The following is a 16,472-nucleotide window of genomic DNA, read 5'->3' as shown; positions in this document are numbered from 1 at the left end:
GTTCGATCCCTGGTCAGGGAACTAAGATCCCACATAACTCAGGGCAACTAAGCCAACCGCAACTACTGAGCCGGTGTCAAAACCTGATCTGATGGAAGAAGGCGACACAAGAGACAGCTGTAGCCACTTCCTGGCATGTGCCCCACCCCTTCCCTCCAGATTGACTCCACCTTCTTCCCTGTGGCCCACCCCCCTAATCTAAGGCCCACATGCTCACAAGCCTGTTGGGGCTCCCACTAATGCCCTCTCCCTCCCTCCCCTCCCACCTGCCCTACAATGGCCTTGCCTTTGGTCATGAAAGTGAAAGTCTCTCAGTCGTGTCCGACTCTTTGCGACCCCATGGACTACACAGTCCATCAAATTCTCCAGGCCGGAATACTGGAGTGGGTAGCCTTTCCTTTCTCCAGGGGAACCTTCCCAACCCAGGGATCGAACCCAGGTCTCCCGCATTGCAGGCGGATATCTTTACCAGCTGAGCCACCAGGGGAGACTTTGGTCATAGAAGACCCGAATCTCTTCTGTGCGCGTTCAAGGCAGCGGTGGGAGCGGGAGTCAGAGCCTGAAGCCTCGGAGAGCGTCCCCACCTCCTCACGGTTCTCCCCAAACAGGTGCTGGCCCCGAGGTTACTCCGTAACTCTGGAAGGTGGACTTCCTGTCCCAGGACCTGCCTCCCCGCCGTGTGAGACCAGGTCCTGAAGAACGCATCAGGGCACAGAGCCCCTCTTCCCCTCGAGACAGCCTCCTTCTGAGCCCGGAGCCCTGGTCCTGGGCTGCCCACCTGGGGCCTGCTGTGTCGAGGCGGTGAGGTCCAACACGGGGGAGACTCGGAGCTCAACCGCGCCCCCCAGCGGCAGTGTGGGCGGCAACGGCGGCGGGGCTACCAGGCTGCTCCGGGGAGGAAGGGGGCTTGACTGCTTGGCCTCTGTCTCCTCAGAGAACCTCCCAGAGGCCCTACAGCTCTGCTCAGAGCCAGTCCTCCCTGAGGCTGCAAAGAACAGCTCTGAGGGTGTGTGGGCGGGAGGGGGCGGGGGCGGGGGCGGGGGGTAGGGAAGGGGAGAGGGAAGCGCGCACCAGAGCTTTAGGCGTTTGAGTATGTGCACGCTAGCGATTTTCTTTCTTCACCGCTGTATGAATGCCCCGAGGAAAAGCATGTCTGCGGGACCACTCCGGGCATCTCTTTCTTTATTTGTAAAATAGGAGAGCAGTTACTGTAACCAGGATTCTCTTCAGGACCCAACAAGATAGCAGCTGTCGTGTAGGGGCACGTTATTATTGATGGGGAAACATACTCTGCTTTTCACCTTCAATAGCTTCCAGTTGCCTGAAAAGTCCAGATGACTTCTCCGTGCTCCTTCCCAGTGGAGGATGCTAGGAGCCTGAGTTCAGTCTTGCCTGTCCACCACCTCAAACGCCCTTGGAGAAAGAAGGGGACCCTCTACAGGGACGGGGCTGCCGAGGCCCAGCCCAAGGGCGGGCAGTTCTCAGAGAAATGGGGCAGATGGTGCAGGCTTCTCTCAGGTGCCAACGTCATCACCCTTCCAGGTCAGCGCCGCTTCCACTGCCTCCAGGAAGCCTTCCTGGATTGCTCTGTGCTGACCCTTGGCCCTGCTGGGATATCTTGTAGCTGCCCTCAGACCCCCACCCCACCCCCATGCTAAGCAAGACTGCCCTTTCTCAGAAGGCGGCTGGGCCCCCACAGCACTGCCCAGACTCCGGAACCTAGCTGTTTCCTAAAGGGGTGTGGGGAGGGGGAAGGAAATATGGTGGAAGGGAATATGGTGGAAGGGAACACAGGGTTTTTTGTTTTTTTTTTCTTCAGTGATGTTTGCAGTCATTATAGAATGCTCATTATAGAGACTGAGAATAAACTTAAAAAGGAGGAAACATTACCCATAGTTCCCCATTCTGTTAACATTTGAAAGTACTCCCTTTACCCAGGGGAGCCCCTGGAGGTCCACCATGATTCTAGAACCCTCTGAAATAGGGTCTGCACTCTGTGTCACTAAAAGACACTTGCTCCTTGGAAGAAAAGCTATGACAAACCTAGACAGCGTATTAAAAAGCAGAGACATTACTTTGCCGACAATGGTGTGTATAGTCAAAGCTATGGTTTTTCCAGCAGTCATGTATGGATGTGAGAGTTGGACTATAAAGAAAGCTGAGTGCCGAAGAATTAATGCTTTTGAATTGTGGTGTTGGAGAAGACTCTTGAGAGTCCCTTGGACTGCAAGGAGATCCAACCAGTCCATCCTAAAGGAGATCAGTCCTGGGTGTTCATTGGAAGGACTGATGTTGAAGCTGAAACTCCAATACTTTGGCCACCTGATGTGAAGAGCTGACTCATTTGAAAAGACCCTGATGCTGGGAAAGATTGAGGGCAGGAGAAGGGGACGACAGAGGATGAGATGGTTGGATGGCATCACCCACTCAATGGACATGAATTTGAGTGAACTCCGGGAAATGGTGATGGACAGGGAGGCCTGGCGTGCTGCAGTCCATGGGGTCGCAAAGAGTCGGATACAGTGGACACGACTGATGGACTGAACCGAACAAGGAGACAAGCTCACTTCCGGGACGCTTCTGCCACCTACTGGTCTTGTGTGGCATTAGCACCCTTATTTGGTCCCCACTTCTTTCCCCTGTTCTGCCGTCCACAGCTGATCCCCCTGGCAAGTTTTCTCATGCCTGGAAGCTGTAGACTGGAACTGGTTCCTGAAAGAGGGTCTTGAATGAGGGGGGGCATTCTGTTGGGAATATTGGATGAGCATGGAGAACTATAACTGACTGACCATGTACCAGGCACTCTTATCCTTTCAAGTTATTACCACTTTTATTCTTTCTACCCCATGGGCCTTATGCAGTGCCTGGCACATGGAAGGTCATAATAAATATTTAAAATGAATAATTAAAAACACCTTAAAGTGAGTATTTTTGACAAATGAGGAGCTGGAGGCTCAGAGAGTGGAAGTGACTTGCCCAAAGTCACACAACAGCTTCCTCTGATAGGACATTGCTCCAGAGAGAAAGAGAAGGAAGACACAAGGAAGCTGAAATATTTACTAAGACCTACAGGAAGTCCAGCCCAGATTCCGACCCCCAGAGGACCAGAAACACCCAGAGATGGATGAGGTCAACCTGGAGGGATGATTTCCCCACCCAAGAAGAATCCCCTGGGCTGCTAACTCATATCCATTCATTCAACTAATAATGCCGACAGAGTGGCAGGCTCTGTGCTAAGACAGAGGATAAGCAGTGAGCAAACAGACAAAAGTCCAGTCTTTCCTCTTTTTCAGCATAGGCTCCAAAAGGGCCCCTCTTCCTTGCTGTCCCACTCCCATGGCCCCTGGGACCACTTTGAGCTCTTCACCATCCTGGCTGTGCTGAGTGGATACAGAATCCAGAATGAGACTGGAGGGAGATGTGAGTCAGGGGTGGGAAGGATGGTTCAGCCCTGACTGTCCAGTACTGAGGCTGAGCAAAGACAGCCTGAAACCTGGGCAGACAGACTTGGTGCTACTGAACCAGGTTCATCTGCTTAACATGCAGCATGTCAGATGCTGAGATGCAGAAGTTTGCAGCAGTTATTGCTGTTCAGTTGCTAAGTCATGTCTGAATCTTTGCGACCCCATGGACTGCAGCACATCAGGTTTCCCTGTCCTTCACTATCTCCTGGAGTTTGCTCAAACTGGTTCATTGAGTCGGTGATGCCATCCAACCATCTCGTCCCGTCATCCCCTTCTCCTCCTGTCCTCAGTCTTTCTCAGCATCAGGGTCTTTTCCAGTGAGTCAGTTCTTCGCGTCAAGTAGCCAAACTATTGGAGCTTCAGCTTCAGCATCAGTCCTTCCAATGAATATTCAGGATTTCCTTTAGGATGGACTGGTTGGATCTCCTTGCTGTCCAAGGGACTCTCAAGAGTCTTCTCCAGCACCACAGTTCGAAAGCAGCAATTCTTTGGCGCTCAGTCTTCTTTATGGTTCAACTCTCACATCCATACATGACCACTGGAAAAACCATAGCTTTTATGGACCTTTTTCAGCAAAGTAGTGTCTCTGCTTTTTAATATGCTGTTTGTCATAGCTTTTCTTCCAAGGAGCAAGGTCTTTTAATTTCATGGCACAGTCACCATCCATAGTGAGTCTGGAGCTCAAAAAATACAAAATCTGCCACTATTTGCAGCAGAGAAAGGGTTTATTCACAAGGCAGCCAAGTGAGGAGACAGGAGAAGAAATCTCAGATCTGCCTCCCTGAAGGTGAAGGGCTGGGGATATTTATGGGATAAAGAAGCAGGGTCTCGGCATTGGGAAAGGTGATTGGAGGTGGGGGAAAGGTGAGGTAATCAGGGTTCTGTGCAGGTGAGTGGCATGGCTTCTTTCTAGGATGTATGCTCAACAATGGAGGTGCTTAGCATGATCTGAGGGTGGAGTTTTTGGCCTCTGTTGTCCAAAGGTCATTCATCTGACTTCTGTGCAGGCCCAGTTTTAGGGTGAGTGGTCTGATCCAGTCCTAGCCAGCTTGAACTGGATGGGAGCTGACTCCAAGCTCCTGGAAAACAACATAAGCTCCTGTTACTGTAGTGACCCATATGTCAGAGGTGTTATCTATAGGGGTGATTAAGGAGTCAGAAAATAATTAAGTGAGCTTGGTCAGTGGAGGCAGGTTACAAGCAGAGGGTTGGTTGTTTTTTTTTTTTTTCCAAACCATTCCCTTACCTGCTGTTCTGTAAGACAAGCCCAAGAATTTCTATTAGTTACCAGTTTCTGTTAACCCTATGCGGCCTGGTTTCAGGATTTTTCAATCCTATGGGGTACAGTTTCACTAGGTTTGAATACATCGTTGGCTACTAACTTGTTCTGTGACCTTGGTCACATCCGTTATCCTTGCTAGGCCTCTGTTAAAACAAAGAACTTGATCTTAGTGGTTTCAACTCTTAGTTTCTTAGAAGAGCTGGGGGAGGCCAAGCAAACAGAATTTCCATATCCTCTTACATTCATCGCTTCACTCAGCACAGTCCTGCTTCTCTCTGTTTCTTACACTGAGCGTCTGTAGCTAAATGAGTTTGATAATCACTTGGACTTGTCAATCTCAAGGTTACTGCCAGGCCTGAAAATTTTAAGACTCAGTCTCGGTCTTACCTGACCACCAGATTATGAGCTAGAGGAGGGCTGGGACTGGGTCTGAGTCCTTTCTTTGTCCTCACCCTCCACCCCCCAGGCCTCGCTGAAGAGGAGGGCCTTAGGATGTCCATCTAGGCTGACCACACGTGACGACACCCTACGGACAGCAGAGCAGGGATTCAGACAACATCTCTGTACAGACCAAAGGCCTCAGTGCCAAGCACAGTGCTGGCACTGCCTGGGGAGGCGAGGGCAGGCAGAGAAGGCTTCCTGGGGCTTGTGGCCTGGGACCTCCAAGTCTGGAAAGCAAATGAGGGTTGGACTGGATGGAACAGAAGATCCCTGAGCAGTCCTGGCTGGAGCAACCTAGCTGTTAGGATGTGCCACACACAAGGTCCAGGTCGGTAGCTCTGGAGGACATGGGTAAACAGCCTGCCTGTGGGGTATGGCAGTGGGGCTGGGGTAAACGGGATTGGTCGGGAGACATGAACCCAGCTCCTGCTCTGGCTTCAGAATTCCCACATCTCCCATGTATGCCTAATACTTGACCCTGTCAAGCCTAGGGGTGGACTCACCATGAGGTTTATGTGTCAGTCAAGGCTTCACACTTGCATAGGTCCTTCCCTAGGAAGGACCCCGGCCTTATGTTCACAAGGTTGTAAATATCCATAAAATTTGCAAAGTGAAATACATTAACTTCAGTTGGTTAAGAGCACCGTCTCTTTTCATTCTGACTTTCCCTTCTTCCCACATGTGTCCTGTAGCCTTGAGTGGCTACATGCATGCGTACTAAGTCACTTCAGTTGTGTTCGACTCTTTGCAACCCTATGGACCGTAGCCCGCCAGGCTCCTCTGTCCATGGGATCTCCAGGCAAGAATACAGGAGTAGGTTGTCGTGCACTCTTCCAGGGGATCTTTCCGGCCCAGGGATTGAACCCATGTCTCTTATGTCTCCTGTATTGGCAGGCTGGTTCTTTACCACTAGCGCCACCTGGGAAGCCCTGAGTGGCTACAGGCATTTTTTATTTCTTTGCTGTTCAGTCACTAAGTTATGTCAGACTCTATGTGAACTCATGGACTGTATCATGCCAGGTTAGAGCTTCCTCAAATTCATGTCCACTGAGTCGCTGATGCTATCTAACCATCTCATCCTCTGTCGCCCCCTTCTCCACCTGCCCTCAATCTTGCCCATCATCAGGGTCTTTTCCAATGAGTCTGCTCTTTGCTTCAGGTGGCCAAAGTTTTGGAGCTTCAACAACAGACCTTCCAATGACTATTCAGTGTTAATTTCCTTTAGGACTGACTGACTTGATCTTCTTGCTGTTCAAGGCACTCTTAAGAGTCTTTCTCCAGCACCACTGTTCGAGAGCATCAATTCTTCATCACTTAGGCTTCTTTATGAACCAACTCTCATATCTGTACATGACTATTGGAAGAACCATAGCTTTGACTCTATGCACCTTCGTCGGCAATGTAATGTCCCTGCTTTTTAATACACTGTCTAGGTTTGTCATAGTTTTCTTTCCAAGGAGGAAGCATCTTTTAATTTCATTGCTTCAGTCACTGTCTACAGTGATTTTGGAGCCCAAGAAAATAAAATCTGTCACTGCTTCCACTTTTTTCCCCTTCTATTTGCCAGGAAGTGATGGGACCAGATGCCATGATCTTAGTTTTTTAACGTTGAGTTTCAAGCCAGGTTTTTCACTTTGCTCTTTCACCTTCATCAAGAGGCTGTTTAGTTCCTCTTCACTTTCTGCTATAGAGTGGTATCATCTGCTTTTGTTAGGTTGGTGGTATTTCTCCCAGCAAACTTGATTATAGCTTGTGATTCATTCAGCCCGGCATTTCACATGATGTACTCTGCATATAGAACTGGGGTTCGATCCCTCGGTCAAGAAGATCCCCTGGAGTAGGAAATGGCAAACTACTCCAGTATTCTTGCCAGGATATCCCATGGACAGAGGAGCCTGGTGTGCTACAGTCCATGGGGTTGCAAAGAGTCAGACATTACTGAGCAACAGCACACACTCTGCATATAAATTAACTAAGCAGGGTGACAATATATAGCCTTGTCGTACTCCTTTCCCACTTTTGAATAAGTCAGTTGTTCCTTGTCTGGTTCTAAATGTTTCTTCTTGACCCACATACAGGTTTCTCAGGAGACAGGTAAGGGGGTCTGGTATTCCCATCTCTTTTTTGTGATCCATACAGTCAAAGGCTTTAGTGTGGTCAATGAAGCAGAAGTTGATGACTTTCTGGAACTCCTCTGCTTTCTCCATGATCCAACTAATGTTAGCAGTTTGATCTCTGCTTCCTTTGCCTCTTTGAAATCCAGCTTATGAATCTGGAATTTCTCAGTTCACATACTGCTGAAGCCTAGCTTAAAGTATTTTGAGCATTACCTTGCTAGTATGTTAAATGAGTGCAGTTGTACCATAGTTTAATTGCCTTTCTTTGGGATTGGAATGAAAACTGACCTTTTCCAGTCCTGTGGCCACTGCTGAGTTTTCCAAATTTGCTGGCATATTGAGTATAGTACTTTAACAGCATCATCTTTTAGGATTTTAAATAGTTCAGCTGGAATTCTGTCACCTCCACTAGCTTTGTTCCTAGTAATACTTCCTAAAGCCAACTTGACTTCACAATTCAGGGTGTCTGGCTCTAGGTGAATGATCACACCATCGTGGTTATCTGGGTCATTAAGAGTTTTTTCATGTAGTTCCTCTGTGTATCCTTGCCACCTCTTCTTAATCTCTTCTGCTTCTGTTAGGTCGCTACCGTTTCTCTCCTTTATCGTGTCCATCCTTGCATGAAATATTTCCTTGATATCTCCAATTTTCTTGAAGAGATCTCTAGTCTTTCCCATTCTGTTGTTTTCCTCTATCCCTTTGCATTGTTTATTTATTCTTTACATTCACTTAAAAAAAAAAGAGACCCCCCCCCAGAGAAGCCCCCAAAGAAGCCCCACAATCCTGGACCTGCCCACTAGGTCCTGAGTTTTTCCAACTTCAAAGATGAGAAAAGGCTGTGCGGGTCTTCACAGGAGTAAAGACGATCCCTTTTCATCCTCTCAAAGGCGGTGAGAGAAACTGAGGAATGAGGGTAAGAGACGTGTCAAGGGCCTCACACGTCACAGTGAGTTGGGCTTGCAATCTGGGAGACTCTCACTTGAATGCCCACCCTCTCATGACAACCCCTGCCTTGGAGCTGACCCTCAGGCACCCAAAGCAGCCTCAATCCCAGGCTGAGCACCCTCTGGCAGCCTGGGTGGCCGGGCTCCACACTTCCACTGCAGCAGCTCTATGGACCACAAGGTGGCAGCAGACACCATCTTTCCTCCTCGCTCCTCCCAGCTTCCTGGCCCCAACTAGCCAAATCTTAGCTTTCCCCACAAATACCCCATCAGCTCTTTCCTTCCCTCTCAGGAAACAGGAAGTGCTGCTTTCAAGTCCTGGCCTTGTCATTGACTAGTTGTGTGATTGCAAGTAGATCATTTCACCTCTCCCATCCTCAGCCATAAAATAGGGGGAACTCATGGGAATGGGTTAGTGACATACCTGGCAGATATACAATAAACCAATCGCTGGCAACCACTGCTGTTTGAAAAGGGGCTTCTGGAGATGGCACCTTCCTGGGGAAGGGGTTCTCCTGGTGGGATTGGCCCCCTCCCCACACCTTAGCAAAGCAGAGGCCCTCTGGGGGCCGTGGGGGCCTTCAGAGACCTTCCGTGTTTATTGGTGGGCACCCTCTCTGCCCCTGCATGCATCTTTCCCCAGACTGGGGCATCTGACTTGGCTTTTTCTCCATCCCTGCCAACCCCCATCTCTCTCTTGGAGGGGGCTCTGCAGCTTTTTGCCCACCTTAATGTTATCCTGGGGATCGGCTGTGGGGTTCAGTTGGATCCTCCTTAGGAAGGGGGTCCCTGAACCACTGCTCATCAATTTTCTCTCTCTCCACTTCAGGTGCCCCCAAGTGACTGCCACAGCCCAGCCAGCACATGGCTGCCTCTACCTCCAAGACTCCCTGGCTGACCCAAATGTCAGTATCTCTTCTCCCCCACCACCTGACCCACTCTTAACCTGGCATTCAAGGCCTTCCACTATCCGGTCACACGATGCACTCTGTGCTGCACATATACTGGACCATTTTCTGTCCCCAGAGCACACCTTCACTATTCTACTTCCAGGCCTTTGTGCAGGCTGTCCTCCTCTGGAAGGCCCTCTTCCATTTCCATGCAGTAAAGTCATCCTTAAAAGTCTAGCTGGAAGGTCACTTCTCTGGGCCGTCTTCCCTAATCCTGCAGATGGAATCCCTTTCCCTTCCCTGGGCTCTGGGTACACAGCTGCTTTAGGGTCTTCATCACAGGAGGCCATGAATCTCAACAGGAATGAATGTCCATTATGTATGCAGAGCAACTTTCAATTTACAAATGGCTTTCCATCTAATCATCTTAGAGTCTTCATGTCCCGGAGTCAAGAAAGGATGACAGGATGAGCGCCATGACCTCATTTGACTGGTGAGGAGACAGTCAGGCTAGGAGAGAAATATGACTGGCTGGGTCCTACGCCCACCCCTGAGAATGGTGAGATCAGGATTCAAACCTGCAACAGATTCCAGCCCCTGCCTCCTGCCTGAGCTTCCCATGCTATCTCCACTGTTCCTTGTGGCTTAGTCTTGTGACACCCTTCCCCACTTAGACTGGGCATTGTTCAGTTTTGAATAAAGAGCTCAATTAAGTTTTGTTGACAGGACAGATGCTCGCATATTGGCCCTGCCTCCCACCCTCTACCCTCTAAGCCCCTGCCCCATCCCTTGGCCTCTTTATCACCCAACTCAAGACCCAATCACCCAGTGGAGGCTGATGGCAGAGCCCAGGCTCTGGCAGGATAAGGAGCTGGCTGGAGGCCCAGGCAACTCAGAGAAGGAGGGGGAGACACAAACAGGTTCCTTCCCTGCCCCCCAAGCTTATCAGTCCCCCCCAGGCAAATTTGGTGCTCAGCCCGGGGAGGGGCAGAGATCTGTTGCCTGCTTATAACCCTTAGAAGCTGTGTGACTTTGGCTGTCTTCTGCTCTCAGACCCTCTTTAGAACACTTTTGGCTATAAGGATTCAAAGGAATCAAATGAAAGAACACAGGTAAACTAACAGTGATCACCTCCTCTGGAGGACTCCCCCAGAGGGAGCATCTCAGGAGGCAAATAACACCAAGTCTGGGGAGGGAGGTGGAGACTTCACTGGCAGAGGTAGGGGGGCAGGGGGCTTGAAGTCCACGCAGGGACAGCATCCACCCATCCCACCGCCCCCTCCCCCCCAACCCAGTGACTTTCACCCATACAAGTGCCCATGTCACTTCAACAAGAAACCCAGGCTGTGTCCTGAGAGAGGGTCCTGGGCAGGGCTCCAGGCCCCAGGGCCTGGCGGGAGGTGGGGGAGGCACCAATTTATATGACAACACAGAGAGACACAAACAGAGGCACACCCTCTGTGCAAACTCACCATCAAGGGCACACTGTCACACCCATAAATGCATCTGCCCTGCTCCGTGATACACAGAGATGAGAGACACACACCAGGTCAAGATCACAAGCACACTCCCACGTGGACATCCCACGCACAAACTCAGAAATACAGAGCCCTCCCTGGCCACCCCCACCACACACACACACATTCCCAGGCACGCACACTTATCAGGCCGGGGCAGGCGCCCGCGCTGCTGAGTCACCCACAGGCAGCTCCAGCCTAAGAGAGGAGGAGCCGAGTGCTCGCCCCCATCAGGAGGGGGTGGGGCCTGCGGCAGTTCCTTAGAATAGCCGCGTCTGGGCCGCTGCGGGATTCTCCGCGCCCCGCCCTTTCGATAGAGGAGAAGAGTCAGAAAAGGGGAAGGAAACCCCTTTTGCCGAGGCTAAATCAAGGCATTCACAGCCTGCTCTCTCCAAGGTGCGCGAATACACGTGGGAGCAATTAAAAAAAATAACACTGGAACCATTACCGGGTATTTACATATGTATTTTCACATGCTCATTTAATTTTCCCAACAGCTCTATGTGAATTTGGGGGCTATTATTAATCCAGAGGGAAAGGGATTTGCCCAGAGGTACGGAGCAGCTAAGTGGAAGAGCCTAGAGTCAATCATCTGCAGATCCCAAACTCTTAACCACTGGGCTGAGCCATACACCTGGTGGGCAGGTGAGAATGTGGACAAGTGAAAGGTTGTCAGTAGGCTTGGGAACCTGGATGCGTGTCAGCTTTCCCTATGGGGTCCACTGTGGGAGGGACTGAAAGGGTCTCAAGGGTCCAGATTTCTGGTTAAAGAAACTATAGCTCCTGTGGTGCATTGGAGACGGTGCACTTTTATCAGAAGATGTAGAAGCTCAGACCTTCCTCTGCTAGACTGTGAGCTTCTTGAAGGCAGGGACCTGGGCCCTGAAAACTAAAGACTAAGACTTGACCCAAAGGGGGCTTCGGTGAATTTGGAGGGCAAAACATGAATTTCTATAATAAAGGCTGGCACTTCTGGAATGCTTACCCTGAGACTGGCACTGTTCTTATTAGTACTTTACATGGGTTATTTCACTTAACGGCCCACAGCTTGTAAGTAGTAGCAGGTTCTGACTCTCGGCAATCTGATTCCCGAGTCCATCTAATAGAAAGACCACTGAAGTCACAGGAAGTCACTTGGCAGTGAGCTTCTGTATGTCCGATTTGCCCCCAAAAGGGATTCATGGGTCTCCAACATGAAGTAGCCTATGATTTTGTGATTCTGCAATTCCTCAGCTCAGAAGAGGGATTAGGTTTGTTCTTTGTGGGCAGGACTCCTAAAGGGCAGAGTTGGCCTTAATAGGCAGAGCTTTTGAAGTCTCCGGACGGGTTTAAAGTGAAGGAGGCCTGACTGGGAAGTGATGAGCTTCCCATCACTGAAAGTGTGTGCGTATGGACTGTACTCCACCAGGCTCCTCTGTCCATGGGATTTCCCAATAAGAATACTGGAGTGGGTTGCTGTTTCCTTCTCCCAGGGTATCTTCCCGTCCCAGGGATTGAACCCGTATCTCCTGCATTGGCAAGTGGATGCTTTTACCACGGAACCACCTGGAAGTCTGTGTGCACAGCTCTGAAATGCGGTACAGAGGGGAGGGGATTTGGACCAGTGACTATGTAAGCCCCTTCCAGCGCTGATAGGACAGACAATAAGGAAGGGAAAGTCTCTTAGTGGGAAGATGCGAATAAAGGGGACCAGAGTCCACATTTACTGAAGACCACCCACCATGCGCCAGCCCGGAGCTTGGTACTTAACATATATTGCTAATTCTCAGGAAAATATTCTTCAAGATTTATAGTTGAGGAAACTCAGCTTCAGAGTAGTGACTCTGACACAGACGGCACAGGGCATCCAGGGGTCCTCTTCAGGATTACTTCCCTAGTCCCCTGTGACCAAGTCCGTGTCTCCCTTCCAGACTTAGGGGGTAGCACCACGTGGCAAATTGCATCATACTTTTGCCATACGACGTTAGACACCGCACCAGCCAATTCAGGCGCTCCCAGTTCGAACCTCCGCAGACCCAGCGGGTCAGCAACCCTACTGGCCAGCGCTGGGCGTCCCGTCAGGCCGCACCTGCAGCCCTTGCCCCTTCCCGGTTGCGGCGCTCTCTCTGCCCCGCCCAGTTCCTCCCCCCTCCTCCCCGCCGCTCTGCTGACTGGCAGTTGCCAGCACCAATCCTAAGGCACCCCGGGTCGGGGGCGGGGCCTCACGCCAGAGTTGCCCTGTCAGTGCAGGTGGAGGCCCCCGAAGGGGCAAAGTGGCAGGAACCTCTTAAAGGGCGAGAGCGGCGGAGGGCGAGAACGCGGCCCGGCCCGGCCCGGCCAGGTCCCCGCCCTGTTCAGCCCAGGTGAGCCTGGACCTCCTGAGGGACGAGCCCGGGTCCCGGGAGGGACGGGGTGAGAGACAGACGGACGCACTCCCCAAGGGCCGGGGCGTCCCGCGGGGAGCGGGGAACGGTCTGGTTCTCAGGGCCGGGGGCGCTATAGAGGTCCCGGGTCCCCAGTTTCGAACTGGGGGTCCAGTGGGGGGAGGTCTGGGATTCCCGAAGTTCAGGGTGCGGGGAGGGGCAGGGGAGGCAGGAAAGGGGTCCGAGAGCTCGCGTCCGGAGCTGGGCGCTTGGCGCGCGGTCCCAGCCGGTTCCGGGCCTGTCTGGGGCGGGGGTCCGGGGTGAGGCGCGGGCGGGCGGGTCTCTGTGGAGGGCTGCAGCCCAGGCTTCCCCCACTACCACCCCCTCAACCCCGCCCTGTGGGCTCTGCGTGCTCCTGCCGGGCGGGCTGCAGCGCGGCTGGAGCGGGTGGGAGGGCGGCGCGCGCCGGGAGCGGGCAGCCCGGTCCCGGCCCCCGCGCCCCGCTCCGGCCCTTACGTAACTGACTTTGAGTTTCCGGACTGAGGGACCCGCGAGCTGGGGCGCCGGCTCTGCCGGCTAGGGTGGCTCTGCTGCCGCCGCCCCGGCCGCACACGCTCCCTTTCCAGGCTGGGTTTAGGGGACTTCTCTCTGCCTCCGGTCGGCCGGGTCTCCCTGTCGTGCTCTGGTTCCGGCTAGATCTCATCTCCCGGTTCCCTGTGTCTCTCCTCTCCTCTGTGTGTGGCCTCTCCCTGTCCTGCCCTCATCTACACTTTCTAGCAGACCCCACCTCTGTGGGTTGGGATAGGACTTCTTCCCCAGCAAATTGGAGGCCAGGACGTGTCCAGACCAACCTCAGCCCAAGCTTGCCCCAGAAGGAGGGCGGGGAGGACTACCTGGTAGGATTAGGGGAGGTTACTCCGGAGGCCCACAGATTCTTCTGGGAGAGGAGTGACTGAATGTGACCCCTTAAATTCCCAGATTAGAACTGAAGGCAGCTCCCCACCCCCCCCTTTGCTTCTGAGCCCTTTCTCCAGGAGGATGTTTGGGGAGAGCCTGACCTGGGTTGGGGCTTCGGGCAGCTGGAAGTCCCTGGAAGAACTGCTCAGCTACTGAAGGATGAGGGTGGGGCCCCGGGGCGCCCAGAGCACTGGCAGCAGAGCCCCAGAGGCTACTTTCTGCATGCTCCCACCTTCACCCCAGTTACAAGCTGGGGACTGGCCTTGGCAGAAGGCTGGGGGTGGGGAGGGGATCAACAGGAGGCCACCAGAAGACTTTTCATGGAGGGGGCGTGAGGGAGGGTGGAGGTATAAATGACAGACTCTCAGGTCTAAGGGGCACTTAGTGGGGTCACTCTCTGCCTTCAGGGTCCTTCTGAGTGTCAGAGAAACAGACGCCTCAGAAATAACTCCTGCACTGCAGCTGTCCAGTGTATGTAAACAAGGTGTTAAGAGGACCGGTGAGGTGGGAGTTGTTCATTCTGACCAGGGGTGGGGAGGAGAAACTTGGCAGAGGAGGTGGGAGTTAGGGGAAGAAGGGCATTCCGAAGCTGTAGGGAGCACGGAGAGGAGGGACAGAAAGGGACTTCGGCGATCCTATAGGCTTTTCGTGCAGCAGAGCTGGGTTTGAAGCCTGGCCCTGCCATTTCCTTGCTATGTGACCTTGCATGAGTCATTTCACCTCTCTGAGCCCCAGGTTCCTCCTTTATCAATAATCCAGATCTTACAGGCATTAGCAGAATCAAATGAGCACTGAGTGTGCAGTGACCGGAATGGTAGCTGGTCTGGGAACAGGCCAGCAGGGGTGCATTAAGAAGGGAATGGGGTGAGGAAGCCCTGAGGTTTCCTCTGTGTATACAGAAGAGTCAGGCAGGACCTGCCAGGTCCCTGGCAATGTGGGATACGGGTGGAGTGTCTTGTGTGGGTGACACCCATCTATTTTCTGATCAGCCCATCCCTGAACTGCCTAGACCAGGCTAGTCTCCCTCCTGAAGGCCCCAGGTACCAACAGAAGCTCCCAGCTGCCCCAGTCCTTAGGCCAGTGGGAATGGGGCCGTGGCAGGGCAAAGCCAGCACCCTGTTTGCAAAATGGACACTGGCCGGGAGCCTGGGTGGCTGTGCCGGACAGGAACATCCCAGCCTGGCTGGGAAGATGCTGACACTGTAGAGGCCTCTGGAGGCCCAGAGCGCTGCTGGCTGGAGTTGGGTGCTGCTGATAGGATCTGAGACAGAGGCTGGCCAGAGTGGGAGCAAGGAAGGGAGATGCAAAGAGAGACCCCCTGGAGGAGGAGCCTGAGCAGAGCTGTGGAACCAGAGAGGAATTTCATGTGGTTATTCCCCAAGCCTTCCCAGAGCACCTCCTGTGTGACATGTATGGCTCTGCTAGCCAAAGGGCTGAATGTGCTGTGCTGTGCTTAGTCACTCAGTCGTATCTGACTCTTTGCAACCCCATGGTCAATAGCCCACCAGAATCCTCATTGGGATTCTCCAGGCAAGAATATTGGAGTGGGTTGTCATGTCCTCCAACAGGGGATCTTCCCAAGCCAGGGATCGAACCCAGGTCTCCTGCATTGCAGGCGGATTCTTTACTGTCTGAGCCACCAGGGCTGAATAGGATACCCATGAAAGGCTCACCGTGGAGGCCATGGTGGCCTGAGATTTGTTGGGGGTTTGCAGAGTAGACCTTTATGACAGTCCCCTGGGGCATGGGTCACTCGGAGTTTCTCCAGGGCCTAAGATTCTGATGTTGGTTAATGGGGCAGGAGTCGCTTTTCTCTCCAGGGTCTCAGTTTTCTCTTTCTGGGAAGGAACAGAGAGTCTTTAAGATCTTCCAGCACTCATTACTGCAGCCCCCAGGACCTAGTTTGGGACAATCCTCACCCCACGTGAGGGGAGGGGAGAGAATGGGGATAAAGGGCAAAGTTGAGTGTAACGGGCACTCAAGTCCTGTTCTTGGCCTATGTTCTCGAATCATAGAACTGTAGCCTCTTAAGCACTTGTGCAGGGTGCGTTGTGCCAAGCCTTTCATATGCAACATTACGTATTTCTCATAATCCCAACATCCTCCTGAGGGACTAGGTATTATCCCTATTCAGGGAGGTGAACTGACTTGAGCAGAGTCACATAACTAGGAAGTGATTGGGGATTCTAAGCCAGGTCTGTCTGACTCCAAAGCTCAGGTTCAGCTACAAGAGGGTGACTCCACCCAATAGGTACTGAGGCACCCGCATTACTTAACCCTTACTTGCAGAACCTGCCTGACCCCTGCTGGGTGAGCTCAAAGCAAGCTCTGCGATGTTCAGGCTAGGGAGGTGGGGGACGGGCTGTGTGCATATGCTCTGGGCCCAGTGAGCAGGGGTGGGGTAAGGAACAGGAGGAGCAACTTGTGGGTCAGGGCCTCACAGGGAGCTTCTCCAAAGGGCCAGCCCCACCTGACTATGCTCAGTGCAAGAGCTGGGCATGAAAGGCACCCTGGGGTA

The 16,472-nt window shown here is 52.5% G+C and overlaps 1 protein-coding gene across 1 annotated transcript in view; it reads left to right on the top strand.

Annotated features, from left to right (window-relative positions):
* The first annotated feature begins 12,928 nt into the window (after nucleotides 1–12,928).
* The window catches only part of EPB41 (erythrocyte membrane protein band 4.1), a 186,927-nt gene continuing 183,383 nt past the window's right edge, over nucleotides 12,929–16,472 (top strand). Inside the window, exon 1 of the mRNA XM_068968957.1 lies at nucleotides 12,929–12,997. The gene's annotated coding sequence lies outside the window, so the exon portion shown is untranslated. The remainder of the gene's footprint in view (nucleotides 12,998–16,472) is intronic.

This window comes from Capricornis sumatraensis, chromosome 3, assembly GCF_032405125.1.
Source record: "Capricornis sumatraensis isolate serow.1 chromosome 3, serow.2, whole genome shotgun sequence".
Lineage (NCBI taxonomy): Eukaryota > Metazoa > Chordata > Mammalia > Artiodactyla > Bovidae > Capricornis > Capricornis sumatraensis.
Note: the sequence above shows the minus strand (reverse complement) of the source record. Positions and strands in the feature narration are given on the sequence as shown.